This window comes from Paramormyrops kingsleyae, chromosome 3 (genome assembly GCF_048594095.1).
Source record: "Paramormyrops kingsleyae isolate MSU_618 chromosome 3, PKINGS_0.4, whole genome shotgun sequence".
NCBI classification, from domain to species: domain Eukaryota; kingdom Metazoa; phylum Chordata; class Actinopteri; order Osteoglossiformes; family Mormyridae; genus Paramormyrops; species Paramormyrops kingsleyae.
In genome coordinates, this window is record NC_132799.1 from 12,367,790 (window position 1) to 12,387,051 (window position 19,262).

At 38.9% G+C, this 19,262-nt stretch overlaps 1 protein-coding gene across 1 annotated transcript in view; it reads right to left on the reverse strand.

Moving 5' to 3' along the window:
* The window catches only part of opn3 (opsin 3), a 45,429-nt gene extending 32,889 nt beyond the window's left edge, over positions 1-12,540 (reverse strand). Inside the window, exon 1 of the mRNA XM_023824242.2 lies at positions 12,472-12,540. The gene's annotated coding sequence lies outside the window, so the exon portion shown is untranslated. The remainder of the gene's footprint in view (positions 1-12,471) is intronic.
* Between the last annotated feature and the right edge of the window lie 6,722 nt (positions 12,541-19,262).

Below are 19,262 nucleotides of genomic sequence, written 5' to 3' on the forward strand. Positions count from 1 at the left end.
TTGCGGGACTATAAGTCTGCAGTATTTATCGTTCATATTTCTAAGGATCTTCTGACAAAAAAGCATAATTATATGGGTTGTCATATATGGCAACCACATGAATTTGCTTTTTTCCCTCTATGAAAATGGATCAGCATTCGGACAGGCAGTTATTACAGACAATAGTCCCACAACAACAATGTGTTTTGTTTGGCAGCAATGGATGCAGACATGATTTCAAACCTTACAGAGGGTGAACTTAAGGTTAAATTGAAATAAAAAAATTTAAAAATGACTTGTGGAAAATTATTATCATTGACATGCTGGGAAGCCATAATCCAGGATGTGGTATGAGGTAATCAAAGATAATGTCCTGAACCATATTATACAAATGATTACTAGGTAATAAAATGTGTGATGTTTTTTACACAGCACATCAACTAGAAAACTGGTTAATGTTAATTTGTTCCAGGAGAGTGATATTAGTCTGCCTTCTGCATTTGGTTTATCTAGTATAATCTGTGGAGGGTTTGGATCTTTTTGTAATTATATTTAATTGATTTTGGTATGTTTTGTGTGTTTGTACATATGTATTTCTCTATGCAAGTGTAACTTTGTAACCCATGCAGTTCAGACTGTTAATTCCTGAAAGATATTTCCCTGAACTGGGAAAAAAATTCAACTGGGCATAAATGTAGGGAAAAGATGATGCGTCTCATCTCTATGGGAATTAAAATCTGTTCAGTTTTTTCCTCACCTCTCATTTGCTTCCAAGCAGCTGTCAAACCACATGTTACCTGGCCATTTTTAATTCTGCCTGTGATCTGCTTCTTTTGTCATCGAATCCGACTTGCATGTAAAGCAGGTTTCTGCATGCCAGTGAAGCTCTAAATGACTTGCAGAGAAGCCAGGGATTAAGCTGCTGAATATCCCTCCCGAAGACGGCATTGGTTCCCCCTGGGCACTTGCAAATCGCTGGTCACCTCACTAGTTCTCTTTTGAAAATGTATGTTGTTGTTTTTTTTCTTTATTTATTGCCCATCGTGTGTGATTGTGTATATCCTGCAACGCATCGCCCTCCTGTCCGAAATGTTGCCCTGCCTTTGTGCTTTGTAACATTGATCATCTGCTGTTCTTTTAATAATTCTGCACAAGCTTCTAGGAATCATCTTGGCAACAGTGAAATGTCAGCAGTTTGTGATGGAGTACGGAGATGGAGAGGAAGGGGCTGTAAGTCTGTCCCCCTAGACAGGGGTTTGCCTAGGAGAATCCTGCCCAGTTATTCAGGAACAAGCTGCAATTCCAGGAGAAATGAGAAACATAATGATAACAACGATAATATACTGTATCTCACTTCATTCAGGAATCATTTTCAGGATCCAAGAACTGACTCAGATACAAAAAGGAAATGTAACCATTAAATGCTTACTTGTTGTCAGGTGTATTGTATATCTAATCATTACACTGCACAAACTCCACAAATACTAATGGTAACATTTTATTTTAGTACATACAAAATTCATAAGGTAATGGAGTCTCCAAAACATTTGTCCATACAGCCATCCATCCTCTAAGAGCCTATCAGACAGACTGTCACATGAGGGGAGGGCGGCCTGGAGCATCTCCCAGGCAGCAGGGGGCACCACAGATGGGATTCCAGTCCATCACAGGGACTGGAGGCCTCCCATTCCAGTCCTAATACTGTGGTAATATTGAGATGCCAAACTCACTCAGCTAACTGCAAGCCTCTGGACTATGGGAGGAGACCCACACAGTGTAGGACAGGAGTGTGACTGAAACCCCAAAGCCAGGAGGCTGTACCTCCATGCCTTCCCTTCCAAATCACATGCTTTAATAATTTAATTTATTGATACTGTATTGATCCCTGTGGGGAAACTTCACTTCTCTCAACTTGCTCATTGTAGAGTAAGCTGTCTGTGAAGGGCAGCCACCTGTTGGGGCACTCAGGGAGCTGGGGGCTAAGGGCCTTGCTCAAGGACCTGCAGACATGCTGAGGCTGGGTTTCAGTTGGTGACCCTATGATTAAAGGCACACAGGCTTAGCCCTCTGAGTCACACACTGTCCCCCTGCCTGTTTAATGATTAACTGGCTGTCATTTGTATTTACTCTTATTTGCACCAATATGGATGCAGTTATTAACAGAGGTGGATAGTTCAGATCCAAAAAGTAAGAATCCAGACCAAGATTTTGTTTCAACCAACCAGTTGAGTACTCTGTGACTATGACTATATACTCAACTGGTTGGTTGAAACAAAATATTGGTCTTGGTTTTTACTTTCTGGACCTGTGGCCTGTACTACGAAGCAGGGTTACTGGCTTATTGGGGTAACTTGTCGGATTTAAGGTAGTCTGGGCAAAATGTAAGTGAACGAATATGAAGTCCATTTAAACTGTGGTACCTTAAATCTGACAAGTTAACCCAATAAGCCAGTAAACCCGCCTTGTAGTACAGGCCACTGAACTACCCACTTCTTGTTATTAACAGTAATCCAACTCCTCTCCTTAACCAGTGCCAGTTCTTGCTAAATCTGAAAGCTACCCCAGAAAGCACAGGGCAGAGTGCAGAGCACATTCACACACTCAGTCACACACTATGGGCACTGAAGTAGCACTTCACATAATCCCACACATTTGTACTGTGGTAGAAACTGGAGTTTCCAGAAAAAACCCATCATGCACATGAAGAGATGTCTGGTCTTGTCATGGGATCAGCATTATCTTTGGCAGTAGGACTAACCTTTGTTAGTAATTCAAATACAAATACAAGTTAGTCAGCTGGCTTAAGAATGTCAGGGAATCCCTCTGAACCAGCCGTATAGCCTGTAGCTTGGTAATGGAGGTCTGCTCTGGCCTGATTGGCCTGTTGCCACCGTCGCCCACACCAGAAAAGTAGTGTCACAAGATAAAGATGAAAAATTTCCCCCATTATTTACCTTTACTTTCCCAACCCCCCCCCCAAAAAAATACAAATAATAGAATATTAATAACACTAGATCTTTTCATTGTTTATTTTAGACACCATTAAAAAAAAGAAAGGAAAATTATTCTACATTTTCACATTTGCATGTTATAAGGGCTGATTGCACAGCTTGGTCTGTAAGATTTGGCAATGAAGCGAGTTAAAACGGTGACTTTATGAGCTCCTGGATGGTCTTCGTAATGGAGCCTTCAGAACGTTTTAAGTTTGTTAGTTAAACAGTGTTCTTAATACTTGCATAACTCCTTTTCTGTTAACAATAATTCATTTAAAATTAGCTCTGCTTCTACTGGGAGAAAAAAAATGAGGATACATTCAGCAATCATTTCCCTGATAAACTTAGCTCGAATTAACCAGATTTGCAAGTTTCGAGATTAGAGAAAAATGTTTAAATGTCATTTATGAGACATGTCCCCACTGATTAGGCTAGATAATGTAATAAGATGTTTGACATCGGAATCATCTTCAATGTTCACATATCACTTACAAGTAAAATTCCACACGTCATCCCTAAAACAATACAATGTCACAATACTCATATGTCTATGACACATAAACTAAACATTATATTTGTTTAATTCCTTCCACCTTTTGAGTTTCTAAAAAACAAATTACAGAATAGTGATTGCTTCAGCCTTATGACTCATAATGGAAGAAATTGCAAAATTGATAGTAGTTGTACTTATTTGATTACCAGCAACAAAAAGCTCAGCAAAAGAAACTTGAGGCCATTTGCTGTTACAAAAATAAACACTTTGAGGGGGCACAAACAATGTTGTATTAAGCTATTACCTATGTACTAATTAACCACAAACTAAGTGTTAGGTACATACTAATCTCACGTTCACTGATCATTAATGAATTGTGACATCTTTCATCAGAAGCATTTGTTACTATATCTGTTAATTAGGTAAACCTTTGCAAACAGCTGAAGGAACTACTGAAGGACCAAGTAATGAATAACACAAGTGAAATACTCATCACATGTTTGTTCATCATTAATGAATCATGACACATCTTTTATCACAAGTAGTTACTATATTTCTTCAAGATTTGTACTTCAGTATTAAATGAGTATTACAGTAAATGTGCCCCCTCAAGTGCTACTGAAGCATGTCTTGGGATCTCTACGGTGGCAGTCCACTGCTAGCAATTTGCATCAGCAATATATAAAAAGGACATAAACACAAGCTCTTCACTGATGAGCTACAGACAGAATCTAACCCAGAACACTTTGGCTGTAGCATAATTACACAATGCACCACACCACCATCACATGAGCATGAATGTTACCATCAACAGATTCAATGCTGGTCGCATCAATGCTCTGAATAAATGTAATGAGAAAAAAACTAGGTGGATCACTGAATCTTATATTTGTACTTCCTTTAAATATCCTGTCATAAACTACAAGTTAATTACCCAGAACTGGAAAAAGTGCAAGTGTGACAGAGAATAGTTGTTTTATCCATATATCTGCTAAAGATAAATTACTGTAGTTTGTCTATTAGGCTGAAATGTTATGGATGTGCATCTATTTATTTTATATAAGTAATCCATTTTGTTTATGTGATTCTTGGCAAATCTCCTGTAACACTAGATAAATGGCAACACATATATTTCCCTAGACCAGAGGGATAGAAAGGTGAGCACTTGGCTTGATTACATCATTTCCATTCCTTGAGGCATGCAGAGGCAAAGCAGAGTTTGGCATTTCCAATGTCGAGACTTAAAATTGATTATGATTGGCCCATTTTTATGATCAGAGAATGCTGATGTTAGCATGTTAGCGCCATGCCTTAGCTTTGGCAATGATCCAATGCCTTGATAGTGGAGCTTTAAAGGAGATAAAATACAGATGAATAACACACCTCACACCCATCTAAATTCTTTATAAAATTCTATCTCCAAGGATTGAAATGCTGGTTACATGCTGTTACATACATTACAGAGGAACAATCAAGAACTGTGTCTTCTTCATTGCTAGCTGCTTAAATAGTCCTGCACATACACAAAATAAATGTCTGTGTAACTTCATTCTGCAGTATTACAATCTGAACATTCATGTTAAATTATTTTTCTTTAAACCTGTTCTAAAACACCTAGAACTTGTGGTATTCCTTTCCAAGTAGGGTATATAAAAATCCTAGTGTAAAAATTCTGCTTACTTGGTCTCTGCAGTGATTGGACAAAAGGTAGCAGGCTTTTAAATCAAGAAGAGACTAGAGCTGTGGATGATAATTTTAGACCAATATAAAAAAAATTATATTTCAACAGAGTTAAAAAATTATGAGAGAAGTTTCTTCCCAGTTGTACGTGAGTGACCTGTAAGGCATTCTATTGTGACACAACAGTGGTAATAAGGCACACAGCCTCTTTTCATTTTTGAGAAACAACTCTTTTCGGTTAGATTGTTCTCTGTTTTACCACCCAATCATGAAAAAAATGTGAGAAAACACCATCTCTTGAGGCAGCTGCGCACATGGTGATGTATAATTCGTTTAACTGTAAGAACACTGTACTCCTTCACACGATTGTTATTCTTTATGGATGATACTTTGTCCCGCTGCTTCAGTATAAGCCCGCCACTACGGGTGAATCGTACACTGTGTATCAAAAGCACAGTTTTTAATTAATGATTATAATTTGCATTGATCAAACACTACAGCCTTGGCACGATTATATCCACAATAACAGTTTGCTACATAGCTGTGAATGTTTTGTCTGTCCCAGCGGACACTCGCCATCCTCCAATACTGTGTAAACAACACTGATTTACTGCTTAAGTACACCGATGGTCAAAGAAAATTAGTCAAGCAACTTTCAGCACTGTGATCATAAGTGAATGTATTACATCTCCAGTTCTCATTTTTAAATATTTTAATTATTAAGGCCACAGGTGACATACTGAAACCTGGCGGGGCCTCCTGCCCTGCTACTCTGATTGATAGATCTGTTTGACATAACTGACAATTGTTGCACAACTAATGATACAAAACATGCTGTATAAACTCCAGTAGAGATTTGCAATTATGATATCAGTTGCTTTTGGTTGTGAACAAATAACTTTATCACCAAGGCATTTATTTGGGAGTTTCGAAAAAGCTCTTTTTGTTTGCAGAAATGTGCTCAACTAGTTGAAGAAAAATAAACATGGACTTTAGAGTGTCGAATATGCATGATAAATCGCATAGGAATACGGATTCCTAGACATTTTGAATTTCTCTCTTCCTCGTCCCAATTTCTGTTATATCTGGACAGTAACTTTCTCAAGCCATTTTATTTACAGTATAATGCTTTTCAATAATTCTATTGAAAAAATATGTAAATGAAATCATGCAGCACTTGTGATGTATTGGTTTACAATGAGTCAACTATATTAAATTTTGCTTTGAGTTTTGTACAACTTATTCAAGGAAAACACACAAGACTTTTAACCATTAAGAATAGTGTCTGCAATAGAGTATGAGTATGCAATATAGTCATCTGGTTATGTATGTTTACTAGTGTCATGTCAAAGGCTGTGATAGTGGTAAGGAATCTATCTTAAGAATCTGAACTATTATGTTTTTGCTTCTTAGGGAGGACACTGAAGTTTCAATGTCATGCTTTTGAAATCAAATACAGCTTAACTACATCTTTAGACAATGACATACATGCTTTACCATTTTACTGATAACAACTGTATACTACCTGGTGTTTCTTATTTAAACAAGTGCTTCCATTTCAGGATTGTCACCTCTGGGACTCTCTGGTCCAAAATTATATAGTGGCAAAAAGAAATCTGCATTACATGATATCAAAATATTTAACACATCACATGAAAGTGATTGATAATTATGGAGCCGTCAGCAAGTTGGAAAATTTTCATACAATAATAAGAAAAATTTAATTATGAAGATGATTGCAAAAGAATGGTGGCTTAGTGGGTTCTAGTATAGCCTGGAACATCATGGGCTGGTGGTTCTTCCCACAATCCAAAAGCATGTAGTTTAGTGAATTGGCTACTATGTATTTGGCTTGAAATCATATAATTTCCCCCAGTCTTTGTTTCTTTTAAACTAGTATCTGATGTACATGGATATTGTCATTAACCCAGATTGCTAAGGCTGCTTCATTGTGCTTTCACACTGGCACAGTCAGATGTCCACAGCTTTAAACTCCTGCACAGCATATGGGCTTTTTGTACTTTGACCGATTCTAGTGCAGTATGAAAGATATAATTGGCACCCAGCTGGGGAGACATATAACCCGTGGCCAAGTCATTTATCTATTTTTCAGGAACATTTGTCCAGTTAAGGCCACTGCGATCTGAATTCTTCACAGGAAGCATACTATTAAGGTAAGGTATACCCTGGACAGGAATCCAGTCTGTCATACTGTTGGACAATCATTCATACACACCATCACATTTTAAGGGTACTTTTAAACATCTGAACTTCATGCCTTTGGACTATGTGAGGTAAAACTCACATACACAGATCCCCAACTCAAAAAGTTTAATTTAACACGATTACCTGCACTGCTCAAAATGCCTAATCTCACAGCCTACTGCTCTGATAATCTGATCTGGTTCAGGAGGAGATAGCAAACATGTGGTATAAATATGGTTGACATCATCTGCTACTGACTCACCAAATACATAATTTTCAAGCAGGGTAACATAATAATTACAAAATTATGATATAAAAGAGAATTTCCCCAAAGGGATGAATAAAATTTCACTATACTATACTAAAAAGTCTTGTTAACAGACACTAATCTGACACACATCCAGATATTACATAAAATTACTTAATCATGATTTTCTGATTCATACCGCCAACACCATGTACCATCAATAAAAGGTTGTGAACCCAAATAATACTGCTAAATATTAAGAAATAAAGTGAATGTGATAAACCTGTTATAGTCCCTATTTAGCTGTACAATACAGACTTTTAGGGATGTCATTAGTAGAGCAAAGTGAACTTAGCATTTAAATATAAAAACAAAGAAGCATTTATAAAGATTGTAGTGAATCAGAGATCTCTGACAATTTACAGTTGTGCTTGCCAACAGCATTGAGTGTGACATGAAACAGCTGCTGATGGCAAGAACAGGCATCTGTTTCACAATGTAAAATTGTAGCCTTTTGAGCAAATGGGGTGGAATGGACTTACTGTGGTGTTTCTGTGAGTTGGCTTGCTGTGGTCTTCAGAAGCAGAACAGGGCCAATATACATGGGAGTCCCCCATCACTGAAGTGAAGGCCATGATTTTTGTGGTACCTCCAGTTTGGAATCTTGGACATCAGCGCATGGGTATGAGTAAGGGATTGGGGGTTTTATTTTTGGAGCAAGGGTGTAGATTCAGCCCCGAACCTGCCACCCCCCCTAAACATATAATACTCCTATATAATTGGGGGTCATATCCAAATGTACATCCTTGCTGGGAAGTCTTGGCCAAAATCCAGCCTGTTGATGGCTGAAGTATTAAAATAGCTTAACCGAATAGTGTTTTTATTTGGGTGCTTAACTTTGGGGCATGAAGAGAGAGTACAGTTTTCCCAATTTTTCATGGTGTTTCACTGCAAAACTAAATTGCGGTAAAATTGCATACATAACAGAAAAATATATGTAAAATTATGTCAAATATATTCATTGTACAGATTTCATATTTAAAAATACAAATGACTGCAGTAAAATAACTTATTAAACTGATATCTATACGATTCCACAAGGAAAACTGTTATAAAATTTAAAGCGTAAGCAGAAAAGCATAACAGGTGAGTCCTACTGTATGTGTTGTTTTGACAAAGGTAGTGTGTTGCTGAGGCAAAGTAAGAAAAGGTTAGTTTACTGTATAACTGAGCATAAATCCGGCACAGGGCACTGCCACAGAAATTAGGTTGAATGCTGGATTTTGCTGTTGGCTCCAAATAATGGCATGAATACAGAGAATAATTCATTGCTTAATTTGTGTGCTTTTATATAGAGCCCTGGGGTTGTCAATGATCTAGTTACAAAAATAAGCGATAGTCTCATTATCTACTGTTTTGTGAGATTTGTTTTTTGATACTGTACAGCTTAACATATTTTTTAGTAAAAAGGATATTTCAATTTATGGCTAAAAATGGATATTTCAACTTCAGCTTATTTCTCAGTTTTTTTAATGTATTTTGTTCATATCACTGACTTCCAGTAGCCTAGTATGCATACACATTCCCATTCAAGCCTGTCATGCTTTCGGATATTTGCAGAGGGATTACCTTATCATCAAATACGTCTGCTGAAATTAAGTTATACAAATTACATAAACAAACACCATATCATACTGATTCAAGGAGTTAGTGTTGCGTATCATTACAACCCATTATTTCTAACATAGTAAATTATTTTATATTATATTATGATCTTATGTGATATATAAGTAGAACTAAGGATTGTTTACATAAAATACATACTTTTTTTGTCTTTTTTAAATATTAAAATAAACAGAAAGATGACAAAGATTTGAAGCTTTTCAACATATCTGATAGTTATAGAAATTGATACAATGCAAATAAAAAGTTTTCAATAATTATGATAACTGAAAAAATATCAGAAAACTTATTTTATTAATTCAAACATTGAAGTACTGAGGCATTCATGTCACTGAAAAGGACATTAAAATTCTTTGCAGCAGCAAGGACAATGAGTTGCCCTGACCTTTCTTTCTCGTACCCAGACGGAACGTGTACTAGAATAGAATCACAATTTGATTATTCAAAGGGAAGACAGCTTTAATTGTGCCTACTGTGTTCCATGGCCCACTTTCAGTTCATCCACATTTTCTTAGACATTCGGCCTATAAAACGAGTGCTATTGTATTAATGCACAGTCCTATCTATGTTTATTAGATGACTTTATGGTATTTAAAGTGTAAGGAAAAACCACCTACAGGCCTAACAGCGGAATCTAATAAAGCAGCCAAAGATATTATATGTATGTCTCCTTGCAACCCTGAAAAGTTATTTAAACTTCCAATTAAAATGAAATCTTACTCCAGCTTATTTTAATTTAGGTATTTGTTTTTAGGATACTTAGAAATGATCGCTATGTAATTTAGAGAAGAAGGGATGGGATTAACGATCATAAAGTGTGTGAGAACGACCCAGTGAGCCACTTCTCACATCTTTGGAGATGTGGTGGGTCTGATCAACACAGCAGAGCAACTCAGCCAGTCAGAGCCAGCTTGGCAGTTCACCCATGAAGTGAGATACGAGGTTCCTGTCGGAGCTATCAGCCTTATGAAGGACACTTAATAGCATGAGAACTTCATGCATGCCTTACATACAACTGCAGCTCTAGGTTAACAGAAAGATTTAATCCTGTCATTCAAAAAAAAAAAAACACACCCATTTCATTAAAAAAATGACATCACATTTAATGTATTTAGCATAAGCATTTATCCAAAGCAACATACACTTTTGAGAAAAAGCAGGTTCAGACAGTCAGTTAAAGTCCTTTGCTCAGGCGCCAACCGGTGAAATCACTACCAACTACCAACTACCAACTACTGCACAATCGAACACGACAACAGAAATGTACTTAAAGGACCGGCTCTAGCTACAGGCAGAAAAGGCAGTTACCCTGATTTACCTGCATTGTGGAGGAATTGAGATGGTCGTCAGAAAAGCTTTGCCTATAAGGCCTCTTAAAATGTATAGCTGGCCTTGTGTACTTAAGGTTTTTTTTATCATAACCCAGTTGCTTTGTGCTGTCATGTACAATGATAATAAGAAATTGAATTGTGAATCTTTTTGTACTATTAAAATATATTTTTTGTAAATCACAGTTGACGTTACTGGTTTTGACAGACAGTAACAACGATACTGGCATTTCCCAGACTAAAGTTAGGTTAGCAGTAACCTGTGGATCCCTAGACACTAGCACAGTGGGGGCTTGTGTCTCCACCTAGTGGCCAAAAAGTGCATATAACATCTGCTTCTAAATGCCCTTAATCCATTCATGCCCTAGCAGTTGCAATAACTGGGAGCAACTGGAGAGCGCCGGCTCAACGCCTGAAGTTCCTCTGCAGCTGCCAGTATCTTTCTATGCATTGCTTTGCATACCAAAGTGACCAAAATTACCTTTTCATTTACTGATGACTCTAAATCTATTGGCCTGCAGCAGACTCGCCTACTATTCCCAAACCCTGTGGTGTCTGAGATGGATTTCAGATTATCACCACCAGGGGATGTTATTTTCAGTACCTGATCTGCAGGTCTTGCTATGATTTGCACCAGGCATGTGTTCCCCTGTGACACATGCGTGCACTAAATTATACTTTACAACACTGCCCCATTTATAATGTATATATGCATTATTTTAAGTTATGTCATATTTCATTTTATGTGGGCATCAAGTGGAGCTGTAACTTCTCTTGATCAATAAATCTTTAGTGTTTTGCTTCACCGTTGGCATTGAAATATTTAAATTTTTTATTTGAAATTTAAACAAAGCTTAAATTCTTTTTACAGCTTTGCAAAATAAGGACACGTGGTTTAAGAAGTCAATAAAAAATTGTTCAGTAGGTAAAAGAAGTAGAGAGATGGTAAGTCTGAACCTCATTGTGTCACTACACAGAACAACTGTGTACAGAACAACTGCGTTGGCCGTGATGTTATCTGTATACAAAGTGGGTTGCTGATGATCCTCAGCAGTCTAAAAGACCACAAGTGAAGGCCGTGTCATCAGGACTGGAAGCTCTATTTATTTGGCATAGTCAGGGAAATCATTACTGACCAAGGCAAAGAATTCACCAATGGGGTAGAGTTGAAAGGAGTCATTTCCATTAAAAATATATATAAAAATCTGTGCGTCTGTGTCAGTGTCCACAAAAGTCTCAGACAACACGCAAGCTGAGTGACAGGACAGCAGACCTGAGAAAGCTGGTGCATTTTATTGTAGATGTACAGGGGACCCAGCAGCATTATTTTTATATTGCTTAAGTATTGGTAAGGTTACAGAAGTATGGGAATTTTCCTGTTAATTCCTATATATTCCCAGTAATTCCAAAGAAAAGTTTCCAACTTGGAATATTTCCAAAATTCCCCATCTGAACTTCCCATGGAAGTTTGCAATCTTATGTATTAGTAATGTCCATATTATTTTGTCATCAGACAGTTAATTCATGCCAAAACTTTTGCAAAACAGAGTAATCTGGGGACATATATATTACATGCAATTTATACATGCAGTGTTTTCAAATATAATACGTTTCTAATGTTAAAATTGTGGAATATACCTATTTCATGAAAACGATATTAAGGCATTATATTTAATAGTAACCTGTTTCCCAAAAAGAGAATTCCAATATACAGTATTTGCAAGGATATGGTTTGACTGTAGTATAGACATTAAGAACTTATTTTTACATTCAGCATCCAAGAAATTCTTTCCCTGTAGTATAATATTAGTATTATAGTCTATTACTAACTCTGACGGTTGACAGTTATTGTTTTCCACAAGCCTTAACATTTCTTCAGGGATCCTGTACAGCACACTCAGATGACAACAAACTTCCGCGTTTCGTTTGCCGTAAAATGTATGCTCATGCGCAATACACACCCGGAACGTTAAAATGGGTGCGTTCGACGTGACGTAGAGCGAGATCTGCCGGCGACTGCAGGGGTGGAGTATAAAATGCCAAATCGGATAACTTCTACTTGTCGTAGTGTGCGAGACCTGACTGCAATAGCAGCAATGCTAGAATGGTGTAGATAAATCTATACAAATATCACCTGCATGCACATTACTTCTTTTACAATAACCAACTACTGATCCAAACTGTTAGCAGTGGGAAAAAATCTATTGTGTATAGTGGCCCTGCCTGGAAAAAGATCAAATACATTTACTTAAAGGATTCAGTTTTTGTTGTCACTTACTCTTGTGCCCAGTCCGATCCTCGTGTGTAATTAGCTTACGTAAATCTCCCACTGTGTGTGCATCTTACAGTTAGGCGCCTGACAACCTTGTGTTTCCTATATGTCAGGGGTCAACTAAACTTTAAAGAGGTCCAGTTAGAGAAAAATTCTTGAAGCAAAGGTCCGGAAGATCATAATGTCAAACTATTTAATAGTGTGATATATATTTAAGTAGCCTATTAGTTGCATCAACATTGTATGTTGCAAGTTCTTACCTTGTAAATAATCTGCTTTTGCATTTAACCGTGTAAATACACTTTTGACGTAGGTTTTTTTTTTTTTTTTTTAGGTTTTATAATGGAATAATATAGATTTGCCGTAAGATTTCCAGCATGAGTCTGAAAGCGTGTCATGCCAGATGCTTGAGATTTGGCAACCCTGAAAACTTACATTTTTTGTTTCATATGAATTTATTTATATAACAGATAACATTACTTTATACATATGTTAAAATGCAGAAACTTCAACGAACATGAAATCAACAATAAACTACGTCTATTTATCCAACGTGCTATATAATACGTATTGTATTTGAAAACTTATCAGCTTTACAATTTCAGGAGAGCGCAGCCACTCTGTTAGGAACATTACGCTTTTTGTTTGCGGGTGTTAGCTTCGCTGCTGCTATTAACACGAAAGGCACATTAGCGCAGACAAAGGGCTGCATACGCCGAACTATACGTCTCGCTTGGCCTTCAAAAGCGTTTGACGTTCATTGGCGTGGGAAACGGCGGTTCTACTGAAACCTCTACCGAAAAGACTACAAACGCTGCGCCGGTTAAAATAAAAGCGTCCCGTCAGGTTTTAAATAATAACTAAATCATGTCTGCTCCCGATGCCTCGGTCCGCCCGACGTCACAGAAGCACTGTCTCATTTTATCAGTGTGTAACTTGGTGGGAATCTTACCTTCAGACAAAATAGATGCAAAGGCCTGTATGACCTCAGCATCCATCTCTGCTATCACCATCCATTATTAAATTTGTATTCCCTAATCAGAATATCTCTAGCAAACTGAGTTTTGTGTTTTATGTACAATACAATAATTTTAGTGATTCTGGTTTTTTTTTTAAAGGCTGCATATCTGAAAGTCAGTTTGCACACTCATTTGTGAGGGTGCCTAATTAGCAGAGTCTTCGGTTTAGGACAGGTCGTTAGTGTTGTAGTCAAGACCGCCTAAACCGAGACCAAGACATTGCCGAGACCGGAGGGTATCAAGACCAAGACACTGCCGAGACTTGAGGGTACCAAGACCAAGACACACTAAGGCGAGACCAAGACCAAGATTGGCCAAGACCAAGACCGAAAACAGACTAGGGCTAGAATGGACATCACATTACTCAGATCAACTGTAGAGAAAAAAGACATTGCTGTAAAGTGTCATTACTCGTTAAATCAAATTCATGTTATCTTTTCAATTATATTGTCCATTTGTCCATATGTCTCTCATTTAAAATCTCCCAGATTTGTCATAGTTACGAGGCCTGATGGAAAATAATATTCTCAGCAATCCTCTCCTATAACCATTTTATCAGACCTCGTCAAGGGAAAGAGATGGGATGTACCAGAAAGATGTTCATATTAAGTCTCTTATACCAGGGAGAGAGGCCTCGGGTAAGCTATAAATACGGCTATGTAATGATCCTCTGCTTTGAATTGAAGAGAATGCTATTAGTGCTGGGCGATAAAACGATCTCGATTTTTTTATCGATAAAAAATAAGGACGATCACGTTGATACACACAGACTATAAAACTCGATCAACCAAATTTTCTCCGTTTTAGAGAATGCGCTGAGACAGACAACTCGATGGCTTATCGAGCAGAGGTTTACTGAACGCCAGCACAACAGCCAATCACCGACGACGTTGTAATTTTGCCCATCCTCCCTTAAAGAAGCAATGGGTGCGTTCGACTTGGGCTTAGGTCTGTCTGCAGCTGACGCAACATGGAGCGCGATCTGCCGGCGGCTGCAGGGGTGGAGTATAAACTGACTGCAGCCAAGTCGGACAACTTCTACTCCTCGTAGTCTGTGAGACCTGACTGCAATGGCAGCACTTCCAGAAAGGTGTAGATAAATCTATACAAATATCACCTGCATGCCTTCTTCACAGAATGGACAATTAAACAAATAAAGCAGCACAACATTACAGTAACTAACAATAAATAAACCACTAACTTACTTGTACTGTTAGAGCATTTATGTAATTTATTTAAACTTTATTTTACCAGGTAAATGAACTGAAACCAGTTCTCACTGCTTTATGTGCTTTTTGGGAGAAATAGCAGATAAAGCAATGGAACTTCCTGGGATACAAACGTCATGCGTGTGACTAAAATCTTCAGCCAATAAGGGCAAAGTTGTGTTGTCATGGAGGCGGTTCCTGCTTGTGCTGCACGGTCTGTCTCAAGTCGTCTTGCTCTCGCGAGGATTTTGTACCATGTGACATGGTGACGCATGGTGACGTTTTGGAACATTTCTTTGCCGACTTCGATATCATGCGATGTGTATGAAGTGTGTGGACTGTGCACTGGCAGTGTCCATTGAGAAAATGTATACAATGTAACGTTTTTAAAGTAGACGCATCTGAATGGTTGCATTTGAATTGAGGCGCGTAATGAATAATGATACTGTTCTGTGAGGATGTGCTGTTTTCTCTTTTTTTCCCCATCCCACCTCTATGTCCGAGACCAAGACAAGACCGAGACCAAATAGGGTCGAGATCAAGACAAGACCGAGACCAAATAGAGTCGAGACCAAGACAAGACCGAGACCACAAAAAATTGGTCTCAAGACCGGCCTTGAGACCAAGACCGGTCTCGAGAACTACAGCACTACAGGTCATAAATGGCTGCTTGTCTTGTACCCTCAGATTCATAATGGTAGTGAAAACTTTGAGTGATTTCTTGGAGGAAAGACGAGAGGAGAAACTGAGAGAGATGGTGGATTTCATACTGGATGAAATAGAAGATTTAGAAAATTCAGGTTCTGAGCTGGAAATGGAAATCCAGGGGTTTTTGAGTGTACAGAAGAAAAGATTGTTGCCATGAGAGAGAAAGAGAAGAAAGACAAGGCAGAGGAAGGAAGTGTGGAAAAAAACCAGAACATGATTGGAAGGATGAGGAGCATGGAGTCTAGGCAAAGGAGAGAGGAGAAGAAGAGGTGTTAAATAGGAGAGAATAGAGATGGAGAGTGAGGTCTACTCATACAAGAGGGAGGGATCAATGGAAATCCCACTGATAGTTGATCTTGAGGAGGACAAAATGAGGAGGAAGGGGATCGGCTTTTTTAAGAAGATGAGGTTACTGAAGAAGTGTCAGTCAGTAAAGGTGCAAAAGACCGGAAGAGAAGGACTGACATTTTAGGATGGCCGATAAAAATATTTCAGTGCTGGAGCAACAAAATGAGAGGGTACAGTCAGCTCAAGACAGAGACGTCAGAGCTCTCAGATGTACTGCCAAGAGGGAAGTCTAAACTATGGACAGGTAAGGGAGCGGGAGGTGCTAGAGGGGGACTTTGAGTGGAAACTAAAGCAGAAGTCATGGCAGGCCTTAGAGGCACAGTGGAAGAGAATGAGCTTAAAGGAGCACAATCAGCTGTATGGGGAGGTTGGGCAGCCAGTGCTGTATAGGTGTGTATATGGTCTCAGGCCAGGCAGGGGGGGCAGCAGGTACGGGGTGGCAGCAGCAGCAGTGAGGGATCGACGTTGATTTCCCAATGGCCACACGGGGGGTGTATGTGGATGTCGTATTCCTTTATGTGTCACACTAACAAGGACATTTTTATTTCTGCTTTTCAGAGCGCTCCACCCTGGAGGCCATATAAACATGGTGTCCGTGGATTGTGACCCACCTCCTCAAAGCGACGGCCTCTCTCCTGGGCCCTTAAATATTTTTCGTTTTTTTACTTGTGTTTAAATATATAAATAGTAAAACTTGCACCTCTGTGTTCTATGCCGCCTTGCTCACCACCTTAACATGCTCTAAATAATCCTAAACTATATTTGAATGTTTAATTGGATTCAGCATGAACAGCCATTACCATCCAGGCGCAAACAAATATATAAAGCATAGTATAGTATGAACTTGAGAATAATATGAACAATTCTGAATATCCTCCCCAAGGGGTCCCTCTTGGAGCACCTTTATCCAATGGCTCACAATGGTGCTAAGAAGGACTACTGAGGATCCTTCCAATTTGCACACTTCAGACACTACAACGCCCCCTTCAGATGTGTCCCTAGCACTGCATCTTTAAAGCAGTTGGCACCAACTGCAGCATCCAGATGGAACTAAGGCCCAGCTATTCAAAGTTCACATCAAGTGACACAGTACAATGAAACGATTGCGTCTGACAGGTAAGTGTATGCCTCAGAAAATTAAAAGGCTGAAAGAAGTATTTTAGAGGGATTTTATAATGGTGCCTTCCTTTGGCAGTATTTTTAAATCATCTGTCCCTTTTCAATAACTGAAGATCACGCAAAATCCACTGAGAACCACACAGCCCTGTTTGAGCACCTGCCCTTCAGGCCGTGTGTGCACCTCAATGGCAGAAGGACATGTAGAGAATGGCAAAAGTTAGAAGCTTATGGCATAAAAAGCAACCATATATTGGTCGTCCAAGATTAAAGCCATCAGTGCTGCTCCTCAAGCAGTAATAACACTTTACATTAAAGGAGCCCCCTCTCAACATTTCATTTGGACTATAGACAAATATATTTTAAAAGGTGCTTCACATTGAATGAAGGTATAGCTCCGTTTTCAGGGATTTTATTCACAGGCCACACTGAAGGAAGGTGACCCAGCTATATACACCCAGTATGCAGTAGGCCAGGGTCGTGCAGAGACGTTTAAAGGGGCGGGTGCTCAAAGTTAAAAAAGATAGAACAGGCTGAATAACAACAACTCACATTCATGACGAATGTAATATGGAATTATGTGGAAATCCATCCAGAAAAGAAGGGAAAAGTCCTGTAACTTACTTTAAAACAAAACTTGTTCCCTAAAACGGTGGACAGAGCTACAGACCCCCTTGTAACACCCTTACCCAGTTAGCTAGCAGTTAATGACCACCACTACTTGTGCAGTTCATAAAAGGACAGGTAATGTTTGTCGCGCTGTTGCACAAACAGCACGCTCATTTATTTCAATTCATTTGTTGTTATAGACTATAGTGTGCGCTGTACACCCTATTTACTGTTTTGTTGGAGTCTGCACCTTCCAATTAATTTGCCTGCTTCTCCTCCAGCTCCGCACCACCCAGCCTGCAGAAAAAGCGTGTGCACTTTGCGAGCTCGTACCCGGCTCGTAACGAGCGCGCTCTGCCCTCAAGGGCGAGCATTGGTTAATGGCAGTCATGTGACTGATGCAAGCCAGATCCTTTTATTTAGCAAAATTGAGATTAATAGTTACATTTTATTGTTGAGGGGCAAAGACAGGGCTCCATACGCACATACACATTAAAAATCAAAACAAAAAAAAATAACAACAACAAAAAAAAAACCCAAGAAAAGGGCACTTGAGGCATCCTGGAGGAAAGGGGCGGGTGCTCAAGCACCCTCCGCCCCCCCCTCTGCACGTGCCTGCAGTGGGCCACCTGCCTGCTGTAGAGCCCTGTTCCTTCCCATGCTCAGATGACCTCCTGCCAGAGCAGAGCCCAACACAACCACAACACCTCACTCAGATGTCCTACTCTGTGTCTGAACTCCAAGAAGCATGGGTACACTGCATGGAGACAGAATGGAAGTCCATCTCACACACTGTAGGCTATGTACAGACACCGGTTCTCCTAACTGCTTGCTGAACCAAGCCAAAGCTAATGTTATCGTCTTTTAATAAGCGGGAGTTTTCACCACAAGGGGGAGCTAAAAGAACATAGAATGGTTGTGTAGTGCATTTCCTAGTGATTAACATTACGAGCCCTTCACTATTAGTAGAAGTCATAAAATTACGATTTTGCCATCATTTCTGTAATGCAGTTCCCAGTAGGCACTTATCCATAATCTGGGCCCAGGATTCATTTTAAAAATGGAATTTAGAAAGCAGCACTTTACTTTGATGTAAATATAGCACTACGTGAATGCTGATTTAATAAACGAAGAATGTTGATCAGAAGAGGAACAGCAGGGGTAGAGAATCATTGATCTGGAACAAGCACATTCACTGTGGAATGTCTATTCCCTGGGTGGAAACATCTCCTAACATCAGAGAATAAAGAGTATGTGTTGTCATTTTCTATGGACACAGAAGACTTATCAATGAATTAAATTTATTTTGACCAATTTTTGGGTGAGATCTACCTGGTTATGAATTTGCTTTATTACTCATATCGGCCAAACAGG